General features: G+C 32.3%; 1 protein-coding gene across 2 annotated transcripts in view; it reads right to left on the reverse strand.

Moving 5' to 3' along the window:
• LOC140450148 (pyruvate dehydrogenase phosphatase regulatory subunit, mitochondrial) overlaps positions 1 to 21411 on the reverse strand; it is a 767651-nt gene that overhangs the window by 211024 nt on the left and 535216 nt on the right. The gene's annotated exons all lie outside the window — the stretch shown is intronic.

The following is a 21411-nucleotide window of genomic DNA, read 5'->3' on the forward strand; positions in this document are numbered from 1 at the left end:
ATATATATATATATATATATATATATATATATATATATATATAATAAATATAATCAATCATCCATCAAATCACACATTCCTTAATGATCAATAAAAATTAAATACACATATTTCTAAATCAAATATCTCTTAATATAAAAATTTTAGAAAGAATTATTGGTTCCTTGACTTCTTGCCTTAACTATAAAAATATTGCAAATTACAAACAATTGACATGAATGTTGATAGATGGTTGTGATAGAATGTCTTTATAGAATTTATTTAAAACTCAAAACTTTGGTTTTCCAACAGACTATCTTCCCTTGATTCTGCTTGGATTGTGCCCTGACCAGATCGCAATTTACTTCCCGGATCCTACCAATTTCCCTGCTCGCTATTTCGCCTACTGTTTCTTTTGCTAATAAAAGAAAAAGACAAACAGTATGTGAAAATGTCGTAATGTCTTTACCACAAACTCCAAACTCCAAGACAATCAAACTGCTTCCTCTCAGACACAACGAAAATATATCTGTTTGTACTTACAGTAATGCCTCTATTTCTACTGGAACTCGTCTCTGCTTACCACAATGGCTGCTTAATTTTCCACACAAACACTAAACACTACTTCTTATAAATTCTCAATAACAATATCTTCAGAAAACCGCCAAAAATATTTTTTCAGGAGAATCCCAAAATTCGCATTCAGTTTGACAGTTATTTTGACAATATCTATCAAAAAAATGTTTTCACCGGAACCGGTCTCTCTCGATGTTCAACTCACAATGTCTTTCTTTTCCCTCATTTCATTCCCGGCAAGCTTTTCACCCCCTTCTTCTTTATCCATCTCAAACAAATCCAAACAAACCTCCCCTCTCATCAAACGCATCATCGGATTCTTAGTCCATAAAATTTTTGGTTTTTCCAAAAATTACCTGACGTTAAAATACTTTCCTTCAAACGACCTTGAATTCTTTTTTTAACTTTTATAAAGGAGAAAGAAAACTCATTAACCAATAATCCTTACTTATTACTTTCTAATCTAATATAACCGCAAATTTCAAATAGTTGTGTACTAAATCTAGCTGCTCATGTCCAAACCGTATTGTCTTTTTTATCGGAGAAAACTTTTCAAAACACTTATTCACATATTCAGAAACCACTAAGTTGTTCCCGGTAAATGATTTCTGATTTTACAACTAAACTATTTCTATATACAGGGTGTTCTCGATTTTTTTAATGGTCTTTTGATTTTTAATTTTTTTTTTAAATTTGGGGATCTTATTAATATATATATATATATATATATATATATATATATATATAACGTTTAAAACAAATGGAAAAGGATAATGCGAAAAGTAAAATGTAATGGCATGTCTCGCATGTAATATATATATATATATATATATATATATATATATATATATATATATATATATATATATATATATATATATATATATATATATACAGTATACTCCCTCTATAACGAACACGGTTATTACGAGGTTTCGCTTATAACGAGATACATTAGATGTCCCGTGAAATTTCTATTGAACTATAACCGTCTATAGCGAGGCAAATTTGATTATAACGAGAGAAAATAAGATCCAAAAACGTGTTTTTTACGTTTTTAGTCCGGTCGTGGCTATAAATAAATACCTTTTCAAACAGCTCCTCAATAAACTTAACTGCAGCCCGAAATAAACTTCTTTACAATGAATAAATACAACTGTTTCACATCTTTAGAAAATATATGATAGAATGATACTGGACCATTTAAACCAGTTAAAAATGACAGAGTTCTTAAAATTGCAGAAGCAATAGTTTATGTTATCCTTGAAAATACGATTTATACATTATGTAGTTGGAAAAAAATATAAGTACAGCTTTTTTGTTTTAACGTATATCATTGATAATAAAAGTAAACAACTCTTTTATGTTTAAATATATTTCATTGACAATAAAAAATGGCTTCACCATAGGAAGTTAATGGTTTAGAAAACTACAGATTCATATGTATGCACAGTATTATGATTGTCTGATATAACAAAATCGGCTTAAAACGAGGTAATTAGTCTGTCATTTCAGTTCTCGTTATAGAGAGAGTCTACTGTATATATATATATATATATATATATATATATATACATATAGTTATATATATATATATATATATATATATACAGGGTGGTCCTTAAGTAATTGTACAAACGAAAACCGTAAATTCTACACTTTAAAATATTACGATTTAAGCCAACTTGCTTTAATAAAATATTGATATTAAGAAAGATACAGGGTGTTAAAGTGGAAATTTAAAATTCTATTTTTCGCTTTTACTTTTACGTTTGTAAATATTTTTGGACAAACATTTATAATTGGATGCTTTAAAGCAGGATAAATTATAATTTTATACAAACTTTAATTTAACTGATAGAAGGCACCACATATGCCACATGTGTAGCATAGATTTGCGCTTAACTGTTTTGCTCTTAAAGTTAGCTCTATTTGTGTAAAAAAATATTAAAGATACATTATTTTTACAAGTAAAAGGTATACTTGTTGATAACCTCAAAATTTAACCGTTTTCGAGATATTCGCATTTTATAAGTCAGCTGCATAATAATTCTTAGTTGTAATATTTGTACGGTGAAGCATTGAATACCTGTAGATAAGCATAATTCACAGTTTATTCTTATTACAACAACTCAAAGATGATCACGTAACATTACAAAATTTTTGTTATGGCTGCTAAATGTCTTATTGAAGAAAATATTCTTCATCTTCTTCTTTAGGTGCCGTGTCCGTATTCAGACGTTGGCCGTCATCATGTTTACAATTTTCCTTTTCTATTGCTTCTTAAGTTTCTATACCTACTGGAGTTGTATTACTTTTTCCCTATTGTAAAATGCTGAAAACCCAAAATATGTGATTTGTGTAAGATGGTAGACCACCACATTCTAGAGAGAAGGCAGTGAGAACATACTTAAATATAACTGTTCTGAACATTGGATTGATCGTGGCAGTCATATTCCTTTGCAATGTGGTGAGATATTGATATAATTATTTAATTTATAAAAAATTCCAAAAGAACACTTATCATTCATTACGTAAATTATTTAACCATTTTTATTAAGACAATTAGAAACTAAAGCCCAGGTATTGAATAACACATATGTGTCTTGTTTCATAATACTTTTTCTACCAATCTAACCTTAAAGACTCAGCATTTTTACAAAAACATCATCGTTGGCCTAATAACCGATATTGTTATAAATATAGTAAACACACAGATAATTTAGTTCAGCATAATATTAGTTCGTTAGTTAATCATAACAGACCATTTGTTCGAAATGTAATTATAGTTACTAGTAAGCTGTAACGTAATCATATAAATAAGTAATGACATCGATAGGTTATTCCCTGTTTATATAAGTAACCCATGAATCAAATACATCACAGTTTAACACATTATTTAACCTCTGCCACAAATAAGATGTAGTTCCATAATATAACATAAGGTTTGGATATGTATCCAAAAGAATATATTCATCCTTTATATATTATAGCCACCACGTATCCCAGAATTTAATCCGCTTGATTTTGGTGTATGGGGCGTATTAAAACAACGTGTCTATAAGAATCCCATACACATTCGCAACCAACTATGGGAAGAAATAAATACTGCAGCAGTTTCTTTAGAACCAATGATGCTATTTAACATGAGACGATCTTTTATGTAATATATTCACAAATGAATTAAAGAAAATGGTGGACATATCGAACACTTACTTTGACAAAAAGTTATGTTATTTAGTTTAACTATTTCTTAATTTGGTTTGTAAACAAAATGTTTTGATTATGACTTTAATTTAACATAAAATGTTTGATGTAAAATCCTATTATTCTGTTTTTGTCAAATCCTATTATTAATTATCCTGCTGATATATTTATTTTATTTAATCTTTCGTTAACTATTAACTTTAGTTAAAGGTATTTTATACCGAAATTTAGATTTATTAATGTTTTTGTCTATTTTTCCTTCGTTACCAGGAGTAATTGCCTTAAATCAGAATTATACAGCTGATTTGTAAAATGCGATTATCACGAAAACTGTTAAGTTTTGAAGTTATTAAGAAGTATACCTTTTTTTTGTTAAAATAATGTATCTTCATTATTTTTTACCAAAAATACAGGTAACTCAAAGAGCAAAAAAGTTAAGTGCAAATTTATGCCACATATGTGGCATATGTGGCGCCGTCTATCAGCTACATCAAAGTGTGCATCAAATTATAATTTCTCATATTTAAAAATACCCAGTTGTAAATTTTTATGCATAAATCTTTACAAACATGAAAGTTATAGCGAAAAATAGAATTTTAAATTTGCACTTTAACACCCTGTATCTTTCTTCATATCAACATTTTATTAAAGTAATTTGGCTTACATCGTAATATTTTAAAGTGTAGAATTTACGGCTTTCGTTTGTACAATTACTTAAGGACCACCCTGTATATATATATATATATATATATATATATATATATATATATATATATATATATATATATATATATATATTGTTATGATATGTAAAATCGAGAAAAATATTGGTTTGTTTAAAAATATTTCAAAGTTCAAAAACATTAAAATAATTCAGATAAGTAGGATAATATCCAACAAACATTTCGGAGAAGGAAAGTTATTAAATTCTTGGATTACCTGTACTAAACAAAATGTAAGCTTTGCATAAATTATTTCTTTGTTATACTTGAGTGACCCGCATAATTTTAAGTGAAATCCAAAGACAATTGAAATACATTAATGCAGTGATTAAAGACAATAGAAGGGATTATAGAAAGAGGTTTTTGTTAGTTTTTAAGAATTATAGAAAAATATTATTTGTAAATAAGTTTTAGGAAATTTATAATTATAGGTAAAAATTTGTTTGTTATCGAAATGAAAAAATGGGGGAATTGTGACGAGTTTTGATTGGCGGAGATTGAAAAAGGTGGGATAAGTATGTAGGAAAAAGTTTAGCGAGATTGAGGAGAGAGAAGAGAGAATCAGTTGGTTTCCAAGTCTGTAAGACGAACAGTGATTGTTCTCTGGCTGTTCCTGAAATGTAGCAAGCAGTAGTGTTGAATGTTAGTGAGTTTTTGTGGAGTTAGTGTATCTGACAGAAGCTGAAGCAGCAAAATATTGTAAGTCATATTTCTCTACTTATATTCCAAGAGTCACTGTTCAGGCCAACGAGAGATTCAGTTTATCGTAAAGAGAAGATATTCCAAGAGTCATTTTTCACTCGGGCCAACGAGAGATTCAGTTTATCGAGAGGAGAAAGGCTATCATAATTTGAATGATTTGTGCTTTTGAAGGAGATCATTAAGGACGATATACTTGCAACAATCTGTGTAAGATTGCTGATTACATAGGGAGCGGTTGAGAGGAGATAATATAATCTACAAGGAACAAGGATTCGGACCACTCATCATCAGAGAGAGATATTTTTGTTTTCTGCAGTTTTTTTTCTTTTATTGATAACACAATTTTTACACGTAATTTAGAAAGGATATAAATATTTTGATTAGGAGAGTTAGAATAGTTTGGGATTTTGAGATTTCAATTAATATTGTTTGTACCATTAATTTTGATTGTTCACGTACGGAGAACAAAATTTTGAGAATCCTTATATGAGATTTGTTTATTGAAAACTTTTGAGTGTGAATTATTTCATTATTTTTATTTCAATATATAGTGTTAGATCATATGTGTTTTTTATTATCCCGGTATTCTCTGGACCTTACCTTTCACATGTAATAGCATAGATATTGAAGCACGAATTTAACCCTGAGATAAAAGAATTAAAAATTGTGATAGAGTCATAATCATATCATTTAAATAATTTTAATTAATCAAAAAAATTAATTAGCTAATTATTGCTTGGCGCACCAAGACTTTAAATATCACAATAACTGGCTTCCAAAACGTGGGGCTTGAAAATATCGCAGCTTTACATTTGAAGGAAGGGAAAGAGATCTGGAATAAGTACAGGTGATCCAGAGATAAAAACATATAACATTGAGGGAATTTGAATTTGAAAGTATTTTGACAATTTTTCCAGGGAATATAAATTTGATTTATTGATTGATCGTAGTTAGTGGATATTTACTGCTATTGAATTATTTGATTTTATTTTCTTTACCAATCGTACATTTGATATTTATTTTGAATTATTTGAATTTTACTGATTGCATATTTGATATTTGTCGTGAAAATTTAATACATTTGGGGAGAAATATTGTCGTGTTCTGAAACATATAGAGTGTTGTAAAATTTCACATTTGGCGGGGACAAAAAACAGTAACGAAAAGAAACAACATGTCGACCACAAGGAGTCAAAGCAAAATGCAAGAAAGAAAGGAGGATAACAGAGAAGAGGAAACAATTGTTGAAGAAGAATCGGATAAAAATGTTACAATAGTTGAGGAGAAAAAAGAATTATCAGGAATAGAGAAAATATTACAACTAATGCAACTACAGACACAACAAATACAAGAATCAACAAAACAAACAATGAATGAAACAGCAAAGAGAATGGAAGAAAACCAACGGGAAACAAGACAAGCAATAGAACTAAATAACAGGAATATAGAGCAGCGTTTGGAAAACTATGAACAAGAAATTAAAGGATGTGTTAAGGGGATAAAGAAAGAACTGATACAACAGATAGAAGAAATAACCATAAAGAATGCAAAACAAGAGACAGAGATAAAAGATATCCAAAATACGATGAAGGAAATAAAGATTGTCCAGAAAAAGGAATTAGAACAGTTAGAAGAAAATTTTAAAATGGCGCTACAAGAAGACAGGAAGGAAGTAGAAAGAAGATTAAAGCAAAATGAAAAACAAATGGCAGAAATTGAACTAAGACGGGTAGAGAGAAAAGAAGTTATCATCCATGGAACAAGCGAGTCGAAAATACAATTTGGCGGGGATATTCGGAAAACACACCCAGTACCGTTTGTTAAAAATTTGAAAACCAAATTACAACATATTAGATATTTTGACGAGTGCAAAGAAACAATTAGAAACCATTTGAAAGAAGGAGCAGCGTTATGGTATGAAAGCAAGGAAGATGAGTTTGAAAATTGGACAGATTTTGAAAATAAATTTCTCAACTATTTCTGGGGGAAAAATAAACAGAGAGAAATCAACCAAGAGCTACAGAATGGAAAATATCACGAAAAAATGGGAATATCTGAGGAAAGATATGCTTTGCAGATATATAACAACTCAAAATATCTAGAATACAAATATTCTACCGAACAGCTGGTAGAAATGATCAGCAGACATTTTGAGGAAACGTTGGAAGATCACGTGATTTTGAGAAACTATCAAGATATTGATAGTTTGTGCCAATTCCTTCAATTAAAAGAAGCGAAAAGAAAAGAAATGAGAAATAGAAGACAACATGACCAATATAATGGACCGGAAAGAAGGTATTCATCAAATTATGACCAGAGAAACCGACATCCCAGATCAACAAACGAATATAGGCCGAGAAATTACAATAATTACAATAGACAACAAAATTACGATAACAGGAATGACACACAACATAGAACATATGAAAATCACAACAGGAATAGAGAGGCACAAAATCCTCCGAATAGGAATACTAACGAACAAAGGGACGATAGAAATAACCAGAGCTTCCAACAACAAAATAGAAGGGAGATGAATCATGTAGCAATAGGAAACGACAGACAAATTTCTAATTCTAATCTAATATTTTTAGATGCATTTATAAAACATAAAGCGATTAAAATTGTGATTGATTCTGGATCGGAGATATCGCTAATCAATAAAAAACTAGTAAAAGAATTAAATTTGGACAGATTTGTGTATAAGATTCCTAGGGTTGATTTAGTGGGTGCAAACAATAAAAATTTGACGACAGTAAACGAAGGCTTGGGAGTACAGATAAGAGTGGGAAACAAATTCCATATTATGAAATGTGTGGTGATTGAAGATTTAAATCATGATATGATAGCGGGAATTGATGAATTGAGGAAAAAAGATATCACCATAAATTTTTCGGAAAATAAACTGGAAATCAGAGCAGAACCAGACAACACAGGAGAAGAAAAGCAAACAGATAGGAAAACAAATTCTGGAAGGATCAATGCACAGGAAAAACGCAAAGAAATCGATATGACTGTAGAGGATAAACCGAAAGTACAAGAACAAGATCTAACAGAAAAGAAAAAGAGAAGGAAGAAAAAGAAGAAGAGTTCGAAAAGAAAGCAGGAAAATAAGATGGAGACCAGAGAAAAACAGGAAATAGAAGGTACAGAAGAATTGTTGGCAACCGACGATAAAACAGAATGGAAGCAGGAAGAAAAAGAAGGTATCATCAGAGAAATGAAAGGAATAGAAACATGGTGCTCGGAATACCAAAGGGAATTAGAGGATAAAAAGAAAACAGAAGAAAAAATGGCACTGATGGACGAGAATCCAGAATTTTGTGAAGAAGTATTATGGACAGTGAACACATGTGAACAAAAGGAGGATGAAAGAAAAATAAATTGTGGAGAAAACATGGGAAAGAAAATAGAGAAGATTTTAGGAAACCATGGAGATCTTATTAATGAAGTAAACCGAGTGGCTAAAAATTATGAACTTTCTTTTAAGGGAAAATACTTGGAAAAATTTAAAACGAAAATGTATCCAATCCCGTATAAAGACAGGCAATATACGGGGTATTTTAACATTCACGACATTTATCAGTATCATAAGTAGATTTTAATAACATAGTGAAATAATTTGATCCTAGAAAACTTTTGTCATTTTTAAAATTTAACAAAGAGTTTTCGGCAGATCAAATGGCGGGGATTTGTTATGATATGTAAAATCGAGAAAAATATTGGTTTGTTTAAAAATATTTCAAAGTTCAAAAACATTAAAATAATTCAGATAAGTAGGATAATATCCAACAAACATTTCGGAGAAGGAAAGTTATTAAATTCTTGGATTACCTGTACTAAACAAAATGTAAGCTTTGCATAAATTATTTCTTTGTTATACTTGAGTGACCCGCATAATTTTAAGTGAAATCCAAAGACAATTGAAATACATTAATGCAGTGATTAAAGACAATAGAAGGGATTATAGAAAGAGGTTTTTGTTGGTTTTTAAGAATTATAGAAAAATATTATTTGTAAATAAGTTTTAGGAAATTTATAATTATAGGTAAAAATTTGTTTGTTATCGAAATGAAAAAATGGGGGAATTGTGACGAGTTTTGATTGGCGGAGATTGAAAAAGGTGGGATAAGTATGTAGGAAAAAGTTTAGCGAGATTGAGGAGAGAGAAGAGAGAATCAGTTGGTTTCCAAGTCTGTAAGACGAACAGTGATTGTTCTCTGGCGGTTCCTGAAATGTAGCAAGCAGTAGTGTTGAATGTTAGTGAGTTTTTGTGGAGTTAGTGTATCTGACAGAAGCTGAAGCAGCAAAATATTGTAAGTCATATTTCTCTACTTATATTCCAAGAGTCACTGTTCAGGCCAACGAGAGATTCAGTTTATCGTAAAGAGAAGATATTCCAAGAGTCATTTTTCACTCAGGCCAACGAGAGATTCAGTTTATCGAGAGGAGAAAGGCTATCATAATTTGAATGATTTGTGCTTTTGAAGGAAATCATTAAGGACGATATACTTGCAACAATCTGTGTAAGATTGCTGATTACATAGGGAGCGGTTGAGAGGAGATAATATAGTCTACAAGGAACAAGGATTTGGACCACTCATCATCAGAGAGAGATATTTTTGTTTTCTGCAGTTTTTTTCTTTTATTGATAACACAATTTTTACACGTAATTTAGAAAGGATATAAATATTTTGATTAGGAGAGTTAGAATAGTTTGATTTTGAGATTTCAATTAATATTGTTTGTACCATTAATTTTGATTGTTCACGTACGGAGAACAAAATTTTGAGAATCCTTATATGAGATTTGTTTATTGAAAACTTTTGAGTGTGAATTATTTCATTATTTTTATTTCAATATATAGTGTTAGATCATATGTGTTTTTTATTATCCCGGTATTCTCTGGACCTTACCTTTCACATGTAATAGCATAGATATTGAAGCACGAATTTAACCCTGAGATAAAAGAATTAAAAATTGTGATAGAGTCATAATCATATCATTTAAATAATTTTAATTAATCAAAAAAATTAATTAGCTAATTATTGCTTGGCGCACCAAGACTTTAAATATCACAATATATATATATATATATATATATATATATATATATATATATATATATATATATATATATATATATATATATATATGAAATGATATTGAATCTAGGAGAAAGAAAAATAGTGATTAAAAATAAATTATAAGTTATACACTAGATCATATTAGATATAAAAAGTATTTGGTTATTTTAATAAGTTATATACTATAAAATATATTTATGTGAGGGCATTCTTAAGAAATTGACATATAATAAGTGTATAAAGTTTTTTTTTTAATAATTATAATATTGTAAATATATTTAAGTGAGCCATGTGCATAGTTAGTTACAGTTAGTGAAGTCAGTTATTCAATAAGTTCAAGATTAGTCAGTCAGAATTAGGAAGAAAGTATAAAGTATGCAATAATCAGTGATATAGTATTAACATTTGATAGTATTGGAAAGTATAATAAAGAGAATATTATTGAAGATTAAAAATTATGTTATGTATAAATGGTGATTGGATAATGGAAGAAAGTATTAATTGAAAATTAAAATTATATAATATATTTGGTGATTGGATATTGGTGTATTAAAAAAAAGAATAAATATAAATGCTATTAAGAAGAAAATTAATTTAAATTGGTGGAAGCTGATAATTGGAAAAAGTAATTTCACAAAAACAAGGATAACCGAAGCTGAGAACGAAGACATTGAGTGGTGATTAAAATCTTTATTTTGGAGAACAGTTTCATATAGGCATTCAGTGACAGAAAGGTACAAAATTTTGTTAATATAATTTAGTTAGTGTCATAACAATTTCAATTTTAAAGATAGTTTGTTTAAAATTTTACATTGTCTATATAATTTAATTAGTTTCATTTTAAAGATAGTTTATTTTAAATTTTACATTGGTTATGTTAGATATATATGTGTGTTTCATAATAGATACAATAAAGATAATTTCAAAAAGTGCTTACAAACTAATTCTTTGAGAACCGCCATATATATATATATATATATATATATATATATATATATATATATATATATATATATATATATATACGTCTTCATAACAAGGCGAGAGATCCGATTAAATCGAGGACAACCCGAGATCCACCAATAGGAAATTAATTATTTGAGTATATTGTTCATAACTATATTTATAATTAACATATTAATCATGGCACACTTAGAGGGGAAAAGATTTTTAAACTTAAATTTTTCTGATAAATTAAAAGCGAAACGAGATCCGTAGCTGAAAAGAGAAGGGGAAGACTTATATACAAAATTTTAGATATTTTCCGATCAACGCGAGATCCCACACTGTTGCCAGCTCTAAAGGGTATTAGTCGAGCGACCAGAGCTCGTCTTGTATTGCATATTTCCTACTCAAGGAGTAAAGTAATTTGCGGTTACGGTGTTTTATATTTTATAAATGTCTCGAGGGCAGCGGTTAGTTGAATTAGTGAAACAAAATTCAAAGATAACAAAAGGTAAGTAATGATTATAATTTTTCTGTATATAATCAAATAATTCAACATAAACTTTATAAACCGAATAACTAAAATGCTCTGTTTTATTGAATTTGTTGAATTCTATTCTCAAAGCTATTTTTGTTTATTATTTATGTACAAAATTAAAAAGGAGAAATTATTTAAAACTAACAGTTTATCTGTATAAGAAAAGCTATCATTGTAACATTCTAATCGTGTTTTTACATAAAATTATTAGTTTTGCACAAGAGTAAATACGTTCCATATAGTAGAGTAAATCGACTGACAAAAATTTATTATTTACTTATTTGTCAATAAATTTGTTCTGTCTTAAATTAACTATGCTGTGGCTTTTTAAATGTTGTAATTTTTTAGATATTGGTCAGTAAGAATTTCTCACTGTGATTTCTTTTAAATAATTCCCTTGACTTTAGTAGACTGATTTATTTTCCTTTTTTAATAGGTCAGCACTTCGAAGGGCAAAAGTGTAGAATGTAGTCTGCGGAAAGGAAGGGTGTGGAACAAGAGAGACCGCTGCCTATACAGCAGTTTGGACATAACAAATTTTTCGAGGCATATTTTTAGAAAACATCCTAAAGAGGAGAGTGTTTTAAAAATAACCATGTTACCCAAAAGAGATATTGCTAGAAAGCATATGTTAGATCTCCTAAGAAAGCAAGGGAATTTTTCATATTTGCATGCAGCCGATACCATTAGACCTGTCCAGACACCTTCGTCTTTTTCAAATTCTAATACTGTATCAGCAGATTACTTACCCTGTATATACTGCAAAGGTTTATATAAACAAAAATCCCTGAAGCGACATGCAAAAAAATGTTATTATAATAAGGAAAACAAAGCAGGAATTAAATATGCAAGTGAAGGCCAAACCATGCTTTCGTTCACAGAATCTCGAAAGAGATTTTTGGATAAATTAAGATTGAAATCTGAAATTTTTAATTCGATGCAGGCTGATCGAATTTCATTAAATGGAAAGGGAGATGTAATAATATGCCAATATGTGGAAGATTACTTAAGAAAGCATAAAAGGACCCATATAAGAAGTGCTGTTTCAAATAAAATTCGTGAATTAGGCAGATTGTTAATTCCTCTACAAGATTTGTATGGCATTAATACTATGATAGAAGCACTTAAAGCTGAACTACGCCCAACTGGTTTGATAGACGGACAAATGCGAATGGCAGACGACTCTGTGCCTATCTCGAAAACAAAAACAACACCACTGTAGCGGCTCCAATGGACCCAACATGCTTCCATGGAGAACTTCCCTCGCACATCTTCTTCTTCTACGGCACTACAGCCCAAAATGAGCCTTGGCCTCCTTTATTTTTTGCCTCCACCCTTGTCTGTCTGTGGCTGCTCTTCTCCATACACGGACTCCTAAAAGTGCTTGTGCGTCGCTGCTTACTGTGTCTTCCCAGCGCTTTCTTGGCTTTCCAACTGGTCTCTTTCCCTGCATTCTGGCGTTCAGTGCTCGTTTTGGTAGCCTATCCTCTCCCATTCGTATCACATGTCCGGCCCATTGCAATCTTTGTATTCTAATGAAGTCTGACAGGGGTGTTTCCTTATACAGTTGATAGAGCTCGTTGTTATATCGAATTCTGAAGATTCCGTTTTCCCTCACAGGTCCTAGTATTCTCCTCAGTACTTTTCTTTCGAATGTGTCGAGTTTGTTTTTGAATGTTTCTTTCAGGACCCATGCTTCGCTGCCATAACATGCTATTGGCCGAATTAAAGTTTTATAGATTCTCATCTTTGTATTTCGGTGGACACTTTTAGACCGAAATATATGGGAGAGGGCAAAATAAGCTTTGTTTGCCTGCGTTATCCTTTTTCGTATTTCTCCATCCTCTGCTCCATCGGCATATATTTCTACTCCCAGGTATGTAAACTTTCCAACCGTTTCAATGTCATCTTCATGCATAATGTTTTGTGGGATTATATTTCTTCTCGTCTGTACCATTATTTTTGTTTTTTCTGTGTTAATTTCCAGACCTAGCCTTTTCGTTTGTGTTTTTAACTCTGCGTATGCTTCCTGTGCTCCTGTTGATGTTCTACTCATAATATTAATATCATCGGCGTAGGCAGCCAGTTGAACCGTTTTATTGGTCAGTAGGTTTTCTCGTCCAGTTTGCATTTGCCTAACCGCATACTCCAGTACCAGGTTAAACAATGTTGGTGCCAGCCCATCTCCCTGCTTTAGTCCCTGCGAGATTTTGAAAAAGTCTGTCCGGTTGTTTTGTATTCGTACACATGCCTGAGTTTCATCCATTGTGGCTTTAATGAGTCTAATCAGCTTATGTGGTATTGCTATCCCTCGCACATAGACTTAGCAATTCTACACAATATAGGGCAACAATACGAAATAAAATCAATAAATGAAGGCGATTCCACACACAACGTAATCGTCATGACCCTAGGCGCAGTGGAACTAAATCCACTGCACCCCCATCAAATAAAGAAAACAAACTGGCCTAACTTCAGAAGAGTATTGAGCGAAACCATCGGGGCAATCCCAACAATTAACAACATAGAAGAACTCGAAGAAAGTATAACAAGATTAGAACAAACAATAATAAATGCCATCGATGCCAGCTCAAAAATGGAAACAAAGACAACACAAAAAGGAAGATTCCAAGAAATATCAAATGAGCTAAAAGATCTCATTAAAGAAAAGAATAGGAAAAGAAGAAGAGCACAAAGAACAAGAAATCAAGAAGACAAAAGAATTGCTAATGAACTAGACAGAGAAGTCAAAAGAAGGCTAAACGAACACAGAAGTGAATATTGGGACAAATATATATCCAAGAATTAAACCCGAATAAATCTGCATTCTGGAAAGTATCAAAAATACTCAGAAAGGATAAAAAAACCCATACCGCCCTTACACGGAGAAAATGGAATGGTATATACCGAACAAGAAAAAGTTGAAGTAATGCGAAATACACTCGAATCCAATAGTATAAAAAACTTTCACCCGGCAGAAGACCTAGACTTCACGGAGGAAGTAGAAAGCAGCGCCAGACGCTTAAGAAGAAGAAAAGGCATAATAGGAATGAACACACAAGTCCAGAAGAAATTAAAGAACTAATCAAAGTACTAAATCCAAAGAAAGCAGCCGGGCCAGATAAAATCACAAACAGGGCAACTAAAAATGTACCAAACAAAATCATAGTGTATATCACGAATATAGTTAACGGTATACTAAGACTAAGATACTTTCCAGACAGGTGGAAAGAAGCAGAAGTTATAATGATAGAAAAACCGGGGAAAAACGAGAGCTTTCCACAGAATTATCGATTAATAAGTCTCCTATCATCACTAAGTAAGATAGCTCAAAGAATAATCCTAAAGAGACTACAAATAGAGTCAAAAACAATTGGAACGATCCCAGAATCACAGTTCGGTTTTAAATCCAGACACTCCTGCGAACTACAAGTACTTAGACTAACCGAATTTATCACTAAGGGATACAACGAGAAAATGTACACTGCGGCAGCCTTCCTAGACGTCAGTAAGGCCTTTGACAGAGTCTGGCATGAAGGCCTGTTTTATAAGATGAGTCAATATGGATATAGTGAGGCAATGACATGTCTCCTTGCATCATACCTGACGAACCGGAGATTCAGAGTTTGGATAGGGCCTGTCCTGTCCGAGGTCGGAACTCTGGAGGCAGGTGTGCCAAAGGGAGTGGTGTTATCTCCGTACCTATATACCATATATACAGCAGACCCACCCAGTGATCACAAAACACTGCTCAGCCTATACGCAGATAATACGGCAATTGCAACAAGCAATAGAAACGTAAATTTCGCAACAAGAAACTTACAACGCTCTCTAAATCGATTACATGCATGGTGTATAAAGTGGAAAATAGCACTCAACCCGGAAAAAACACAGGCCGTCATGTTTAGAAAAAGGAGACAAATATCAAACATGGAACTAAGTCTAGATAATGAAAACGTAGAATGGAGCAATCAAGCTTAATACCTAGGAGTGACCCTTGATCACAAGCTCACATTTACTGAACACGTGAACCAAGTAGTTTATAAAGCAAAACTAACAAAGATACAACTTGCCTCATTAATAGGCAGGAAAAGCAAGCTAAATTTCTTCACAAAAATAAGGGTAGCAAATAGCATAATCCTTCCAACGTTAACTTACGCATCAGCAGCGTGGGGACATACCTGTAAATCAAACAGGAAGAAACTACAAGTAGCACAAAACCAGCTAATTAGAGAAGCACTAAACGTACCGAGATATGTACCACTAAGGTACCTATACAGAAAAGAATCCTTCATACAATGAACGAAAAGGCATACGAGATCTTCAACGAAATAAGAAACCACCCCAACAGAAAGCTGAGAGAGCTAACGGATTATGATGCAAATATCAGGACGACACATAGACGACCTAAACAACAGATAGCTGGATATGTCCCAATAGCATAAAGACATATGAGGATTGAAATAGGCACAGAGTAGTCAAAGGCAACGCTGGTTAGGAGTAAAAAAAAAAAAGGTAAGAACTGGGGTCTTGGCATTTTAGAGTTCCGGACACCAGGCCTTGCTCACCAAAAAATATCTTAGTTTTAGTCTTAGTATTAGTATAAAAATCGGGAAAATACCTTCTAACACCGCGAATAAATTATAGTGGCAAGGAATAGTTTAGTACCTATTCATAGTTTTCCGGGTCTTCAACCCACAATCTGCGCGATACTGACCCTGTCGCACACACATATGCACCAAGCGAGAGTACAAAGAGAACCATAAGTTCTCTTCGTACAGTCAAAATTTTGGCTTAGGCCCTTAAGGCAGGTCTATTTGGGAGACCAGCACCGCGATTTTCTGAGCATCGAGGCCATGTGCGACAAGCATGGGCTCGGTGGCCAGACCAGTCGGGTGCCCAGCTGGCGAGGAGAACAAATTAAATTTTGCCAAATCGGCAGCTGAGTGACCGAACACACACTTTCCCTGTGCGGAGGGACACCAACTTAGGTTGGTGCCTCTCCGTGCAGGGCACACACTTTTTTAGGGACAACAGTCCAAAGTAATGCTAACACCAAAGTAAACTCAGTAACGTAATTAGGGAGAAAAGCTTTCTAGCTACCCTTGATTTTAGTGGCCTAACCACAACTATGTAGATACGGAGGGTGTTGTTTATTACCCAAATCGCCTGACGTAAAGTTCATAAGCCTTCACTGCGTATGTCAGACGTAGTGAAGGGGTGGAGGAAAAACCTGGGGGTCAGATAGGTACCGAACCAGAATGATTGATTCTTCTGGAGCGAGACCGGTTTGATCTTCGGACATGTGGATCCCACTGACTAGCAGTGGTATACACATGTCACTAGGGGTTGGGTTGAACACCTCGCGTGTGTGTGTGTATTTGACGTACAGTGTCCAAGTTTAGCAGAAATGAACTACATATATTGAAAAATATTTCCTTGGAATCTCAATATAGTACGTGAACAGCATAGTTGGTCCCTTAATTATAAATGATATGCAAAATAGATTTGTGTTAATAACTCTCAATCAAATTGAAAGCGGTTGGGTTTATTTTATAGGTCTTTTAAAAGCGATTAAAATAAATTTTTAACATTTTTTGTAAAACGAACAATGGAGAAGGTATATAAGAAAAATTGTAAAAAAATAATACTACAAATAAACAATATTCCGATACGACGTCTAGTTCTCGAGATATTTGACAATCGCCTTTCTGGACAGAGCTCTTTAATAATGTAAATATTATAATTCAAACCAGAAATAAACCGAGGGGAGGGAGAGAGCTGACTGTAAAATTCATTTGCGATGTTGCCAAGTTTACCGGATCTCGGGTTGTCTACAAAATGTATATTTAGCATATACACAACGGATCACTCGCCCTGACCTCTACAGCGAATTTCGTGGAACTACTGCAATATAAAATTCGCCAAAAGGGGTGCAAAATGAGGTCCAGACAAAAATCGATTTCCTTGTACCCCCATCATTGTTACATCGAGATATCACTATATACACGTGAATACAAGGTGAGATCCAAAATCGGATCTCGCCTTGCAAAATGGATCTCATCTTGTATAGCTTATGATACAAACGGATCTCGCATTGATATGAAGACATATATATATATATATATATATATATATATATATATATATATATATATATATATATATATATATATATATATATATATATATATATATATATATATTCTAAAGTATTCAACTAGTGAATTCAGAGGTTTAATCGGTCATTCAGGTTGGCAAATAAACCTCCCTATGCCAGCTCGGACATAGATGATGTCTATAGACAAACGTCCACATTCCTTAAAGAACACCCTGACCTGATGGTATTAACCAGTGACAAAGGCAATGCAACAGTACTAATGATGAGAGAGCAGTACTTAAACCTGAGCCAACAACTTCTAGATGATAATAAATATTATCAGCCACTTCTCCGCAATCCTACCTCAACTTACACAAATAAAATAAATAAATTTATCACTGAACTAAAAAATAAAAAAATCATCGATGATAAACTAGCCAAATCCCTCCATAACTATAATGGCAACGCCCCCAGGTTCTATTGTCTTCCTAAAATCCATAAGCCCCAACTGAGTATGCGTCCTATACTATCGTCAATAAACGCTCCTAACATTAATGTAGCCCAATTCCTAACGGACATTCTTTCACAAGCATACAACTATAAGAACGATTTTAACATAGTAGACTCTTTCCAGTTCAGTGAATTCATCAATAATTATCAGTTACCAAGAGAATATGTCTTAGTAAGCTTCGACGTAGTATCACTGTTTTCTAACCTCCCACTCTCCAGCGTCGTCACGTCACTCCGGAACCATTGGAATGAAATCCAACCACACAGTCCAGTATCGTGGGAAATATTCTCGGAATTATTAAAACTGACGTTTGACACCAATTATCTAATATTTAATGACAAATATTATCGCCAAATCTTTGGAACTCCCATGGGATCGTCCATTTCCCCCATTCTAGTTAATTTCGTACTCGATGACCTTATCAATGAGAGTATCAGTAAGTTAGATTTCCAGGTTCCCTTTGTAAAGCGTTATGTCGACGACTTGATCCTAGCAACACCACCTGATAAGATTTTAAGCACCTTATCAGTCTTCAATAGCGTTGATCCTCACCTGCAATTTACTTGTGAATTGGAGGTTGATAACAGCATACCGTTTTTGGATATGCGAATCATACGCACACATAGTAACACATTGGGCACTACGTGGTACAGGAAAGACATGGCGAGCAACCGGTTCTTAAATTACCACTCTACACACCCAATAAGATACAAACATAACCTTGTACAAGCTCTTAGCTTTAGAGTACATACGTTGACCCATACGCGGTACAAGAGGGAATCCTTGGATTTACTCAAATCCATTCTCATTGATAACTCTTACCCCATATCCATCATCAACAGATATCTTTTCTCTAAAAGCTATGGTCATTCTATTTCGGAAGCACCCAACGGTGCAATACTAGCCTCCATATCCAATAGCATACAGACAAACATTTCCCCGTTAACCCCAAAACCAGCCATATGCTTCTCTTCCCTATTTCCCACAAATTACGAACAAGCTTACTAAACTATTCAAAAACTTACCCGTCAAAATATCCCTAAAAAATACTAAAACCATTGGAAAGTTATTCTCCAAGTCTAAAACTCCACTAAGCTCGTTAGAGCACACTAATGTTGTCTATCAGATACCTTGTTCAGAATGCAACTCCTGCTACATTGGCCAGACTAGTCGATCTCTTCTAGGGCGTATAACTTCACACAAAAGCGACATCAGACTTTCCAAACCCTCTTGTGCCCTTGCACAACACGCCATTTCCACTAAACATCACATTGATTTCACAAATACCAAAATACTGGCGAAACAAAACAACCATCAGAAACGCTCCTTTATTGAAATGTGTGAGATCCTCAAGAACTCATCGGCAATAAACAAAAGAACCGACATCGACAATTTGAGCCAGGTTTACCACTCTCTCATCTTACGAAATAAATGATACCAATTATTCTTCAGTTAAAAGTTGGCGTATTTTTTGTTCAAAATAATAACAAAATTATCCCCTATTTCCAAGTTTCATTAAAACATAAATTAAAAATAATATATCAAATATTTCCGCCATATAAATTCCACCTGTCCAACTAATTATGCAATGTCCCCTGTAGAAGTTCATAATTGTCTCAAACCTTGGAATTTGGTGACACATGGCCCTTAAAAAAAGTTTTCGGTATCGCGTCAAGTTGTTTGCTTAAATGGCAATAAATCAGAACTTTGTTGGTCTTCAGTGGAGAACCATCTAAATGAAGCCAAATGTTCGGTTAAAAAAAAAAAAAAAAAAAAATTTTAAATATTCATATCTACGAATATGAACATTATTTTCTGCAAAGTTTGTGTGTTTTTTGTTTTTGTTTTTTGTTTTTTCTTTTTTGGTTAAGTTAGTTTTAAATAAGGAGTAAAGTGTACAGTAGATATGATAACATCGATAACATACTACATATTGAGTTGTAAGTTATGAACTATATCTGTATTTCTTATAAACTCAATGTCATTTGTTATATTTTAGAGAACTGATGAAGCTTTAGAAATATAGAGCGAAACGTCTTCAATAAACTTATGAAGTAGTTGACTTCTTTTTTTATTTGCCAACCTGAATGACCGATTAAACCTCTGAATTCACTAGTTGAATACTTTAGAATATATATATATATATATATATATATATATATATATATATATATATATATGTATATATATACATATATATATATATATATATATATATATATATATATATATATATATATATATATATATATATATATATATATATATATATATATATATATATATCTACGGCATAAAGTGGACTCCGCCCATGTTAAAATTCAGGTTCAAGTGAGCTCCGTAGTCAAGTGGACACCGATATACGGAGCTCACTTAACCATTCCATGATATTGGCTCTGTCGATTTGTCAACATGTATAGTTTCATAATTTTTAAAAATTTTGTGGAGCCCTTAAGTACCCCTGTATCATGAATGTATATTGCTTAGTTCACGTGTATATCTTATAGGTTCGTTCAGATCTTTTTCACTGTATATTGGAATAAATAATATATAATATAAAATTGACATAAATCTTAAAATCTTTTGAATTGGGTATGTATATGTATTACCATAGAAAATAAAAGCAAGAGAACTATAATTATGAAACGAAAAGATTACGAAATGAAAAGAATATATAAATCCCTTACACAGACTGTTTTACAAAAGGTGAACGAATGAGCATAAAAACACAGCTGTTTTAAAAACTTAATATTATTAGACGAATTTAGGATCAATTTCACTCAAAATATGATATGCTAAAATATGATACGACATTAAAAAAGGCAATGACTTTTACAGCTGATTGCCACATAAATATCAATGTTACCCAAATATGATGATTTTGCCACAGCATATGAATATTGTCTCATACTGTTATATAGCAATTTGTTGTCACATTTTAACCTGTTTATTTCCTTATTATCCATATATGAGTTGTAAACCGATATTACAAGCTCATATACTTTTCACAAAGGAGACTATAGGTACAGTTATTATTAAACAAA

This window comes from Diabrotica undecimpunctata, chromosome 9 (genome assembly GCF_040954645.1).
Source record: "Diabrotica undecimpunctata isolate CICGRU chromosome 9, icDiaUnde3, whole genome shotgun sequence".
Classification (NCBI taxonomy): Eukaryota; Metazoa; Arthropoda; class Insecta; order Coleoptera; family Chrysomelidae; genus Diabrotica; species Diabrotica undecimpunctata.